The 12300-nt window shown below is 41.0% G+C and overlaps 1 pseudogene across 1 annotated transcript; it reads left to right on the top strand.

Annotated features, from left to right (window-relative positions):
* The first annotated feature begins 54 nt into the window (after positions 1 to 54).
* Positions 55 to 1868, top strand: LOC306651376 (matrin-3-like; annotated as a pseudogene). Its single transcript has one exon. The product of its transcript is annotated as a matrin-3-like (transcript).
* Positions 1869 to 12300: the final 10432 nt, after the last annotated feature.

Below are 12300 nucleotides of genomic sequence, written 5' to 3'. Positions count from 1 at the left end.
TTACCTTTCTCCCTTTCCCTAAGAAGTGGAGTCAACATATCAGTGGAGCAAGTCAACAGTCGCCGATGCTAGCTTCTTCTTGAAATCTACCCAGAATGGAATTCTGATAGTGATACAGGACACACAATGGGTGATCCATTCATGCTGCAGCAGTCTACAAATCCAGCACCAGGAATTCTGGGGCCTCCACCCCCCTCCTTTTCATCTTGGGGGACCAGCAGTTGGACCAAGAGGAAATCTGGGTGCTGGAAATGGGAATCTTCAAGGACCAAGACACATGCAGAGTGGAAACTAGCCGAGTTGTTCACATCATGGGAAAAATTTGAGATATCAACTGTTGCAGCGGGTGGAACCTTTTGGAGTCATTTCAAATCATCTGATTCTAAATAAAATCAATTGGGCATTCATTGAATTGGCAACAACAGAAGATGCTCAGGCTGCAGTGGATTATTATACAACCACACCAGCATTAGTATTTGGCAAACCAGTGAGAGTTCATTTATCCCAGAAGTATAAAAGAATAAAGAAACCTGAAAGGAAGCCAGATCAGAAGTTTGATCAAAAGCAAGAGCTTGGACGTGTGATACATCTCAGCAATTTGCCCCTTTCTGGCTATTCTGACAGTGCAGTCCTTAAACTTGCTGAACCTTATGGGAAAATAAAGAATCACATATTGATGAGGATGAAAAGTCAGGCCTTCCTTGAGATGGAGACCAGAGGAGATGCAACGGCAATGGTGGACCATTGTCTGAAAAGAGCCCTTTGGTTTCAGGGGAGCTGTGTTAAGGTCGACCTCTCTGAGAAACATAAAACACTGGTACTGAGGATTCCCAACAGAGGCATCGACTTACTGAAAAAAGACAAATCCCGAAAAAGATCTTATTCTCCAGATGGCAAAGAATCTCCAAGTGATGAGAAATCTAAAACTGATGGTTCTCAGAAGACTGAAAGTCCAACCGAAGGTAAAGAACAAGAAGGGAAGTCAGGTGAAGACGGTGAGAAAGATACAAAGATGACCAGACAACAGGAACCTAACATGCTCCTGGAATCTGAAGATGAGCTACTGGTAGATGAAGAAGCAGCAGCAGCACTTGTAGAAAGTGGCAGTTCTGTGGGAGATGAGACCGATCTTGCTAATGTAGGTGAAGTGATTTCTGACGGGGAAAAGGAGCCTTCAGATAAAGCTGTAAAAAAAGATGCAAATGCCAGTGCGTCAGCAGCAGCAAAGAAAAAGCTTAAAAAGGTGGACAAGATCGAGGAACTCGATCAAGAAAATGAAGCAGCATTGGAAAATGGAATAAAAAATGAGGAAAATACAGAACCAGGTGCTGAATCTGCCGAGACTGCTGATGACCCCAACAAAGATACAAGTGAAAATGCAGATGGCCAAAGTGATGAGAGCAAGGAAGACTGTACAATCCCAGACGAGTACAGAACTGACCATATCAGCCCGATGTTCCTGTTGGTATAGACTATGTGAGACCTAAAACAGGGTTTTACTGTAAGCTGTGTTCACTCTTTTATACAAATGAAGAAGTTGCAAAGAATACTCATTGCAGCAGCCTTCCTCATTATCAGAAATTAAAGAAATTTCTGAATAAATTGGCAGAAGAATGCAGACAGAAGAAGGAGGCTTAATATGTTCAAGAAGCTTAATTTCAAAGAAAACAATGGTTCTTTGTTTTTAATGTTAACCTTTTTAAAATACAATACTGATAGAAGAAAACTATTGTACTCTTTTGTTTTAGTGGAAAAATAATAGATGTCTGTTAATGTGTTAAGTGTTATAGCAAAAAAATACACATAACAGTTAAGTTAATGAAGAATAGTTTTTGTTTCATCAGAATGGCAACAGACAGAAGAAGTACTTTGTAAGCTACATTAAGACAACTTGCATCACTAAGTAAAAGATAACATAGAACCGTTCAGAGAAATGAAATATAGTTCCAAGCTTCAAAGAAATGTCAATTTTTTAATCCATTCAATAAAGAACAAAACCAATTGTATTTTTATTACTTTCATCTGAAACATTCCACATTTTAATCTGAGCCTTGAGACTTTTCATTTGGAGTTTGAATCTGTTTTGGTTGCATTTCATTTTTAGAGAACTCATGTGAAATTGGCAATTCAGATGTGGGTGCAGTTTTCTTTTAATGTCATGCTGTTGTTTAGGTAATAAGAAATATTAAGTAATTGGCTTTAGATTTTGTAATTCCCCTGAGTTCCTACTAGGTTTTGTATTCTAGTAGTCAATGTATTTTCAGTGAAATGTAAAAATATTCCCATTCTCTTTGACTAGTATTAATTTCTTGAGATCTACTGCTTGTCACTTGAATCCTATAGCTGTCATACATCTCTGGTATAAGCAATATTTGATTTTCGATGTGTAGACCATCTCTTCATATTTTCAAGATGTAATTTTTACATTTCTGCATTTTAAAAGTTCTAGACGCACACTTCTAATTCATGTACCTGCACATGTGATCTTTGTGAACAGAAATTTGCATGTATAATCGGTGTTTACTTGTAACTATCTGGTTATTTACTGCTTATATCTGTGGATTCAAGTTACTGAAGTGAATACCAATAAAAAAAAATCCTAGGCCATGAAAAAAAAAAACCCTTGGTCATGGTACATTATCTTTTAAAAATATATTTAATGAGATTTAGCAGTATTTTATTGAGGGTTTTTGCATCTGTGTCATCAATGGTATCATCTAAAGTTTTATTTGCTTGATGTGTCTTTGTCTACACTTGGTGTCAGTGTGATATAGACTTCATTGAATGAGTTTTGAAGAATTCCCTTCTTTTGTGTTTCATGGATAATTTGAGGAGGATTAGCATTGGTTCTTCTTTAGATGTTTGGTAGAACTTGACTGAGAATTCAGCTGGCACTGGGCTTCTCCTTATTGGTAGGCTCTTGAAGAATTCGTAATTTGCATTATTTGAAATTGATCTGTTTATATTTTCAATTTCTTTCTCATTTAATTTGGGTAGCTCATGTCTCCAGGAATTTATTGATGTCTTTCAGATATTCTAGCTAATTGGAGAATAAATTTTCAAAATAGCTTCGCATTATTTTCTATATTCAGTAGTGTCTGTGGTGATATTTCCATTTTCATCACAGATTTTAGTACTTTACATTTTCATTTTTCTCCAACCTTGAATAAACTTTATCAATTTTATTTTATCAAACAACCAACGTTTTACTCATTTTTTATTGTGAGATTTTAGCACCTATGCCAATGGCCTTCAATTTCAATGAGTATAGGGTGGAACAGGCAGCACTGAACCAAGGCTCATGAAAGAAAGAGTGCAACACAATATCAGAAATTTAAATGAAAGCACCTCTGCTCAAAAGCAAATGGGAAGACCCAACATGGGCAAATCCCAGATTTCAAAACAGAATACATTGTGAATTTCCAAATGTGTACTAGGACTAACTGAGCAAGAAAAGTACATCCTCAAGCACTCTCAAATTTTAAAATCCTTCCTATTTTGTAGACACCATTATATCCACCACCAACATGCCACAAGCCTGATGTCTCTGATTTCTTTCTTTCCATGTGAGTTCTTTCCTAGACGGGTTCCTGAGTCACTCCTTTCTTTACAAGGCACAATCCAATCATTCCAAAACCAAGGCAAGCATGAGAACGCCGTATCCTTCTCCCAATTCCAAACCTCATCTCTTCCACACATGCATCAAAACTAACCACAGTCTCTATAAGTGCTTCATTCCTGTGGATATTGGACCTCCAATGATACTGGATGGATCAGCTTGAAATTCCTCCTTTTCTCACTCCATGCCACCAGTAGAAGCTCACATGAATTCAGTCCAAATCATACAATTTTTCATAATGTTAAATGCAACCCAATGCAAAGGAAAAGTGTCTGAGAAAACCCTGGGATAAGGGGGGGCTGCCTTGTGCCTTCACCTCTTGGTTTTCAAGTTGACATTGAGGTTCACATGGACAGTGCTCAGTTGTGCAAGTCCACTTGATTTGCAGAGACTCTGGGAGTGTGCCCAAGAAGCCTCCTAACAGCCAAAGACTAGTGCAGTTGTCATATTGAAATTGATATCATTGCCACCTGGGGCCCATTGTCTTCTTCAAGAACTTGGTGGTGAATTACCCCATTAGCATATTGATGAGAATGGTCTCACCTATCCATTCCTGAGAGATGACTCATGTCAAGGTATTTTCAGATGAGGGTTGGCCTCTCAGGAAGGGAGTGAATGCGATGGTGCCCCTCAACTCAGACACCGGGAGCCAGGTTCTGTGACGCAGACTCAATTTATTCAGGAAGTGCAATAGTTTATATATGGAGTAAGAACCAATCATTTTAATGAGATAGCCAGGCCACTGCTCAGGTTACATGTTTACACTACCATACTACAGGGAAGAGCAGACTTCTACTGGGGACAGGAAGGCCAAGAGGCACCGGGTCATCTCAGAGTGTGCTCATGTGACGTGAAGAGAGCCCAGTGTTCTGTGCTCAAGCCCAGTCCACACCTTGGATCCATGCCTGGTACACCCCAGGATTCTCCTCATTTTCCCCCTTTTTCTTTTTTGCCATCATAACCTGAGTTAACATGAGCTGTCTAGTCTCAATTTTTGAGGTTCTGTTACAAAGGCAGTGAATACATAGAAATGATATTACAATGCCAGCAAGGGAAAGGCCAAATAATGCAATATTTACAGGATCAAATAAGGAGGTGATTTTGTTCCATAATTGTGTGAAGAAAGAAGCATTTAGTACAAGTTGGGCTCGGGTTTCATTGATTGACATGATGGTAGGACCTAGTTTGAGCGTTAAAATTTGAAACTGGGCGTTCCAAGGACCCCTTAAATATGTACTGAATTCTTGCCTCCACTTAGTCACATTGTCAAGTGTTGCCATAGTTTCACAACATAGAGTAATGTGGGATTACATTGCAGACACATTGTCATTTGCATAATATTTATTCTTTCATTTGTGAGATCCATTTGTTGCTGCAAATTTAGGACACCCCTTGTATTAGTGTATTTGCGGCATTAGCACCAGTCTGTACCAAGGCTATCGTGGCAGCAGTTGAAGCAGCTAGAGCAGCAATGCTGATACCTGCAAGCAATGTAGTAAGTCCAAAATCTCCTTTAGCACGTATTAACTGTACATCTTTAGTAAGAACTATTGGTTGAATAATATGAGTATCATTTGATATAGCCCAAATGTAAGAAGGTACTCTAGCTAACAATGCAGTTGAAAATCCAGGAGACCAACAATTGGTCAGGAAGCACTGTATAGAATTATCACAATATACAGACATATTGCTGGTTTGATTAGAAACAATGAAATAAAATGGATGCTGAACACAGAGAGGCACATTAAACATTTGTGAAGATATTCCATTAAAACGAGTCCCATTGAGGAAGAGCATAGCTCCTATATCTAAACATCTTTGCTGATTGCATAGCAATTGAGTACCTAACAGTGAGGCACTTCCAGAAGAATTATAATACATTTTCTGTGAGCTTGGAATAGGTTTTGAGGCATTTATTACTAAAGGTCTGGCAAAAGATGAAAGCTGCTGGGTAACTCTAAAGGGAGTGTGACTTTGCACACACTGGCGGGAATGGATGTCTGCCAATGGCATAATTTTGTTTACATTTTTAGTGATATTGGCAGGAATCCATGGGCAGACAGGAAAACCGGGGAAAGCATCTGTAGAACTATTCTTAGCTACAGAAGTTAATTTAACCGGCCTAAGACCTGTGATGTTTCCTATAGTATGATCTAGGAGAGTATCAGGGGATTAGCAGATCACTTGATCACATAATGAGAGCTCAGAAGTGGAGGAACAATTGGACAACTTCGTGAATAGCCAACTACCAGTAGTGTTAACAGTAGTATTAAATCGAGCTCGACAAGGAGGTGCTGAAGTGGCAGGAATGCCTATGGAAGCATTAGAAGCTAAGACAGAGGCAGGACTTCTGCATCTAAGCCTAATGGCAGCATCATGGATGGATTGGGGATCCCAATAACTGTTGCACCAGTGTGTTGAGAGTTGGCAGTGATAATAGCACACATTAGTAAAAACAAAGTGCATGGGGACGTATCACCTTCAGGAGCCATTTGTTGAGCCTCCTGAGCTACCCTTTTTAATCCCCCCAAGTTACTGGAGGTACATGGTGACCTCTTTTCTTTCTTCATTTTTCTTGTGTGTTTGACGATTGTCCTTGTCTGGCTGAGGAGCCCTCTGTGTCCTCAAGGCGGAGCCTCTTCAGTTCCTCTGTTGGGGTTTGTGAACGTCTTTTCTTGTTGCCCTCCATGCGACGTAGCGGGCTTGACTGATCTGGCTGGTATCCAAATTGGCGTGGATTCACCTTCTGGGAAAACACAAGCAAAACCTCACCCCTGAGTTAGTAAAGGGTGTGGTCCACGAAGGCAATTTGATAGGGGGTCCTTCCAATACACCAATGGCAGAGGAGTGTTCCCGGGAAAGGAACCCCAATGCTTCATGGCTGGTGAAATAATGTGGTCATCCAAGGTTAGGAAGTTCAGAGTGAACAGAATGTGATTGAGTGTGTATGATGGGGGCATATGTGTTCCCTCTTTCCCCCCTTTTTCTTTTTGTAGCTGAGTTTTTATAGTATGGTGTGTTCTTTCTACAATTCCTTGTCCTTGTGGATTGTATGGGATTCTTGTAATTACCTTGATATTCCAAGTAGATGCCCAACTTTGAATTTGTTTGAGGTATATGCAGGTCCATTGTCTGTTTTGATGGCCCAAGGCACACCCATAAATAGTATGGCACCCATGCATGCTTGAACAACATGTTTTGCAGTTTCACCAGTTAATGGAGTGGCATATGTGAATTTGGAATACGTATGTACGATGACGTGTACACACTTAAGCTTCCCAAATGATGGTATGTGAGTGACGTCCATTTGCCATAACTTATTAGGTGAGAGGCCCCTAGGATTTACACCTTGTGGCTGTAATGGTCCCAAAGGCAACAGAAGGGCGCATTTACTGCATGCTTGTGTGAGATGCCTGCATTGTTGGATAGTCAATTGGGGATACAAAGTTTTTATGGACTTACTGGAAAAATGGAACTGGCATGTAACTCATGTGCTTGCTGTAAGGCTTCTTGTTGTGTTAACATTATGTATCTATCAATTTCATCATTACCTTTAGAGATAGGTCCTGGCAAATAGGAGTGTGCTCTCACATGTTGTATATACATACCAAGGAAATTGCCTGTGTTCCAAGATGAACTTTAATTCCTGTAAATAAGGATCTATTACCTTGTCTTGAACACGAAATGATGAGTGAGCTATGCCCTTACTTACTTGTACAACATAAATGCTATCTGAGAACACATTTAGAGGCTCCTTTTGAAATTGCTCTAAGGCTAAAGAAAGTGCTCTTAGTTCTCCTTGTTAAACCGAGCCTCCATGGGGGGCTCTGTGCCTTTTAGGTGAGGAAGGTCCATGATAAATGAATCCACAATTGTATTTATTAGCATCTGTAAAAAGGGTTGCAGCCCCTGGAATAGGTTTACCAGTGGGCCAACAAAAGGGAGTGGGTTTCAATTATTGTAATGTTTTTAATCCCTGTATAAGTCTGTCAGGAGGATAATGTGAATCGATAATGCCTGGGAATCCACTAATTAGAGTCTGGAAAAGTGGTTCAGTTATAATAAGATGATCTATCATATGTTTTTCTAATGCCATGATAAGGATATCAGGGTCCTTATTAAAGAACTTTTTAGTTACATTTCGTAATTGTAGACCCAGAAGCCCCAAAAGCTGTATAAAAGGTGTAATTTTGTGTGTTTTGCTGTAAGCTAAATGCACCCAATATATTGGACCTTGTTTATAAAGCACCCCTATTGGTAACCCAGGCATGGCTATGCAAATGGCTTGTATGGGGAGACTTGGATCATATCTGATTAACTGAGCTTGCTTTAAAACATCATTTATTTTGCTAATAACTTCTTTAGCTTGGGTTGTTAGATGTCTCTTTGAAGTCGGATTGGCATTCCCCTTTAATAAGCTAAATAATGGTGCCAACTGAGCAGTGGAAACAGGAATACAACTCCTTAACCAATTGATTTGGCCACACAATTGTTGCAGTTCAGCTAATGAATAACTGTTCTGTACTAACAGTTGTGGTCTTGCTGGAGAAATAGAGTTCCATAATTTAAACCCTAAAAATGTAAATGGGGCTACCTTTTGAATTTTTTCTTCTGCAACTTTAAGACCCAGTATTTCTAAATTTATGAAAAGTTGTTGAAGGCACTTATTTAAGCAGTCTTGTTCCTGATGTGCTAATAAGATATCATCCATGTAATGTATAATAAGGCATTTTTCTTGTAGGGGCCTTGTGGCATGACTAACATAATGCTGACAAATGGTTGGACTATTTTTCATTCCTTGAGGTAATACTTTCCAATGATACCTTTGCATAGGGAGCTGATGATTGGGCTCGTACACTGAGAAGGCAAAGTAAGGCCTATCTTTTTCATGAAGAGGAATGGAGAAAAAACAGTCCCTAATATCAAGTATAATTATGTGAAAAGTAAAGGGAATGGCAGCTGGGTGTGGTAAACCAGGCTGTAAAGTCCCCATTTTTTTCATGTGAGCATTCACAGCACTTAGATCATGTAATAGTCTTCATTTTGATTTATCCCTTTTTTTGTATGACAAAAATTGGTGCATTATGTGGACTTGTAGGTGGCCCAATGTGACCCTTGTCTAGTTGTTCTTGTACTATGAACTTTAGGTGTTTCAGTTTTTCATTTGGTATAGGCCACTGTTCCACCCAAATGGGATCTTGAGTGTCCCACTGCAATGGAATAGATTCAGGTTTTTGTACTAATGGAACAGTGGCCCTTAGAATTGGGGGGGCCGATTACTGCACCGTTTTATCTTGCACAACAATATCTTGGTAAAATTCTCTATCATCAGTGGTTAGCACAGCATCCATGTCCTGCAGAATATCCCTGCCCCACAAGTTCATCGGCAATCCTTCTGCCAACAAGGGCTTAATGGCTCCCATTTTCCCATCGGGATCTTTCCAAATGACAGGGTGAATTACTTCCCTGGTAGGTGGTAGTCCTCCTACTCCTTGAATATTGGGACCAATTTTAGTTTTCCATTTCATTTTTTCTGCTTCTTCCATCCTGATAATAGTAACATCAGCTCCTGTATCAATAACACCCTTGAAAGGAACTCCATCTAACTGGAGCCATCCGATCCATTACATGGATGATATCCTATTAGCACATCAGGAACAAGACTGCTTAAATAAGTGCCTTCAACAACTTTTAAGAAATTTAGAAATATTGGGTCTTAAAGTTGCAGAAGAAAAAATTCAAAAGGTAGCCCCATTTACATTAACCATTCGAGCTTTGGCCTCAAATATTGGAATAGTCCACGTTATTTTGGGATGTCCTCTTATTTGCGGGGCTGAGGACTGCCCTGTGCCCCGTTTAAAGGCTTTTTATCAACATTCTCTTTAGAATGACAATCACGTGCCCAGTGGAACCCCTTTTTGCATATAGGGCATTTAGAGGGTGGTAATTTTGGTTTTGCTCTAATCTGTGTACTCCCCAGCCTACTAGGGCACTCTTTCTGCTAATGGCCTAATCCCCCACATGACCAACAAGTTTGATTTTTAGTCCCCTTGTTGCCCTCGGCTTCCTTCAACTTCATGCATACAGAAAAAGCTTCAGCTAAAGCAGCAGCGTGGGCTGATGCAGTACCTAGGTCCTTGGTTGCTATAATCCAGTCATCAATAGAGCCACCCTTAAAGGGAGTAATAGCCCTCCTAGCTTCTGAGGTGGCTCCTTCCCATAATATCTCCTTCAGGAGAGCTTCTGCTGCCTCTGCATGTTGAATCTTTTGAGTTATTGCCTCAGAGGCACGCGCAACAAAATCTGAGAAAGGTTCAGTAGGCTTTTGTACTAACTTTTAATGACTTAGTTCCTCCTTTGCTAGGAATTTGTCTTAAGGCTTGCAGGGCACATAAGCGCACTTGATCGAAATACTGAGGTGGGCCTTGTGCCTGAACAGCTGGTGAAGCATAGACTCCTTCTCCCTGTAAACATTCAGTATTTAACTGTATTCCTGCCTGTTGCTCACATTGATCATAGAACCCTGTTCTCCATAGAAGGTACTCACCAGAGCCTAATATCATACGACACAAATTTTTTCAATCCTTGGGAGTGTTAAGATCTAGACTAAAATTCTCTATTAACTGTGTAGCATAAGGGGAATGAAGACCATCTTCTTGAACTACTTTCCTAATAGTAGTAACTGTCTTTTGTTCATGAGGATACCAATTCAAAGGTCGTTGGGCTGTTCTATTGACATTTGCTGGAAAAGCTTGTAAAGGAGTTCCCCAATTACGATCCCTAGTTTGACACAAATCATTAAAATGTGGTCCCCAAGGGCTATTATCTGAATGTGCTGGAGAAGCAGAAGCAGATTCTTCAGCTACCCACGGTGGTTCCCTAGTGTCATTTGATGGTGATGTAGCACTCTGGCCACGAGATGGCAGTACAGGATAAAGCTGATTAGGCTGTGGCTGTGGATGATCCTCATCCTCCTTATCTCTAAATTCCTGTGGTTTTTCTAGCTCCTGTTTTTCCCTGTTTTCTACTGTTGCCTGGTGACTGGCATTTATAGTTTTGTCTTCCTTTTCATTGTTCCCACGCTCTACTTGAGCAGCCAGAATATCTTGTAAGTCTAAGTGCTTTTCCTCAGGGATCCCCCTAAGGCAGCTAGAAGAGCAGTAACAATTGGATAAAAAGTGAGAGGGTTTTACCCTCCTGTATTTCTTTTCTATGGGCTAAATGTATAACCCTCTCCCATGACTCAGGATCCCAAATTTTGTCTAATGCCACCCATGGGGCACAATCTACAACATTGTCCCATACATTTACAGCCTCCTTCTCTGAGACTTTTACTCGCCTACTCCTTAAAAGCACTTGTAAAGCTCGTGCCTGGGGAACTCTAACCAAAGGTGGTAGATTCCCCATAAGGAGGTCACTCACCCAGCAGCTCTGTGGGCTTTGTTTTCATCTGAAGCCCCACATTGGGCACCAAAATGTTGTCAGATGTGGGTTGGCCTCTTGGGAAGGGAGTGAGTGCGATGGTGCCCCTTTGCCCAGACACCGGGAGCCAGGTTCTGTGATGCAGACTCAATTTATTCAGGAAGTGCAATAGTTTATATATGGAGTGAGGACCAACTGTCTTAATGAGATAGCCAGGCCACTGCTCAGGTTACATGTTTATAATACTGTACTACAGGGAAGAGCAGACTTCTACTGGGGACCAGGAAGGCCCAGGAGGCACTGGGTCATCACAGAGTGTTCTCATGTAACAGGAAGAGAGCCCAGTGTTCTGTGCTCAAGCCCAGTCTATACCCTGGATCCATGCCTGGTACACCCCAGGATTCTCCTCATCAAGGAACACCCAGTCTTCAGAAATGCAGGTGACTGGCAAAGTGGGCTTCTGTTGACCTCAGCTCCCTGCTGAAACGTCTCCTTGAAGAAGACTTGGAGGGCAATCCAAGATGGCAGACTAGAGGATGACTGCATCTCCTGTCACTCCAGAACCCAGGATTCAACAAGGGGAGGCATTGAGAGTGTTAGGCGATAAAAGCGCAGTTATGGTTCGTCGCTAGCTCCCAGAAACACTCCACAGATACAGGTGTCACACAAGGAACCTTTATTTTGTGCAGACGATAACACCTGCACGGGGGAAGGGGAAGAAAGAAAAAGAGAAAGATGGCTCAAGGTTTCTCTCAGACATAGGAATTTCGCAGGCTGAGAAGAACCAATCGTGGAGGAGAATTCTTACAGACTGACTGATGGACCAATGACATATTAGGACGTAACGTGGGAGGCAGGAGGATTACGGCAACATAAGCCAGAAATTCCTGTAACGTGAGAGGCGGGGAGAACGCAGATTGACAGGTGGTGGGGAGGCCGGGAATTCCTGTAACCAGAGAGGCAGGGAGAACGCAGATTGACAGGTCATTAGGAGGTGGGAAATTCCTGTCACGGGAGAGAAAGGTGGCTTTATATCTTACATTCTCCCATTTCATTTTATATAAAAAATAAAAAAATCTTGCTCTCCAGTTCTTTTTGAAGCCTTCTCTCTCCTTCCTGCCTAGGTGACTGGGGTTGGTTTTGCAGGTGAGATGTAAAATTTCATTCTCCTCCCCGGCTTCCAAAGGCAGATGATTTTCATGGACTTCATTTTCTCGATTTGATTGATCCCCTATTTCTACACTAACTGCCTGTCCACA

This window comes from Sciurus vulgaris, assembly GCF_902686455.1.
Source record: "Sciurus vulgaris genome assembly, chromosome: X".
In the NCBI taxonomy this organism is placed as follows: Eukaryota; Metazoa; Chordata; class Mammalia; order Rodentia; family Sciuridae; genus Sciurus; species Sciurus vulgaris.
This window is presented reverse-complemented; position numbering and strand designations above follow the sequence as displayed.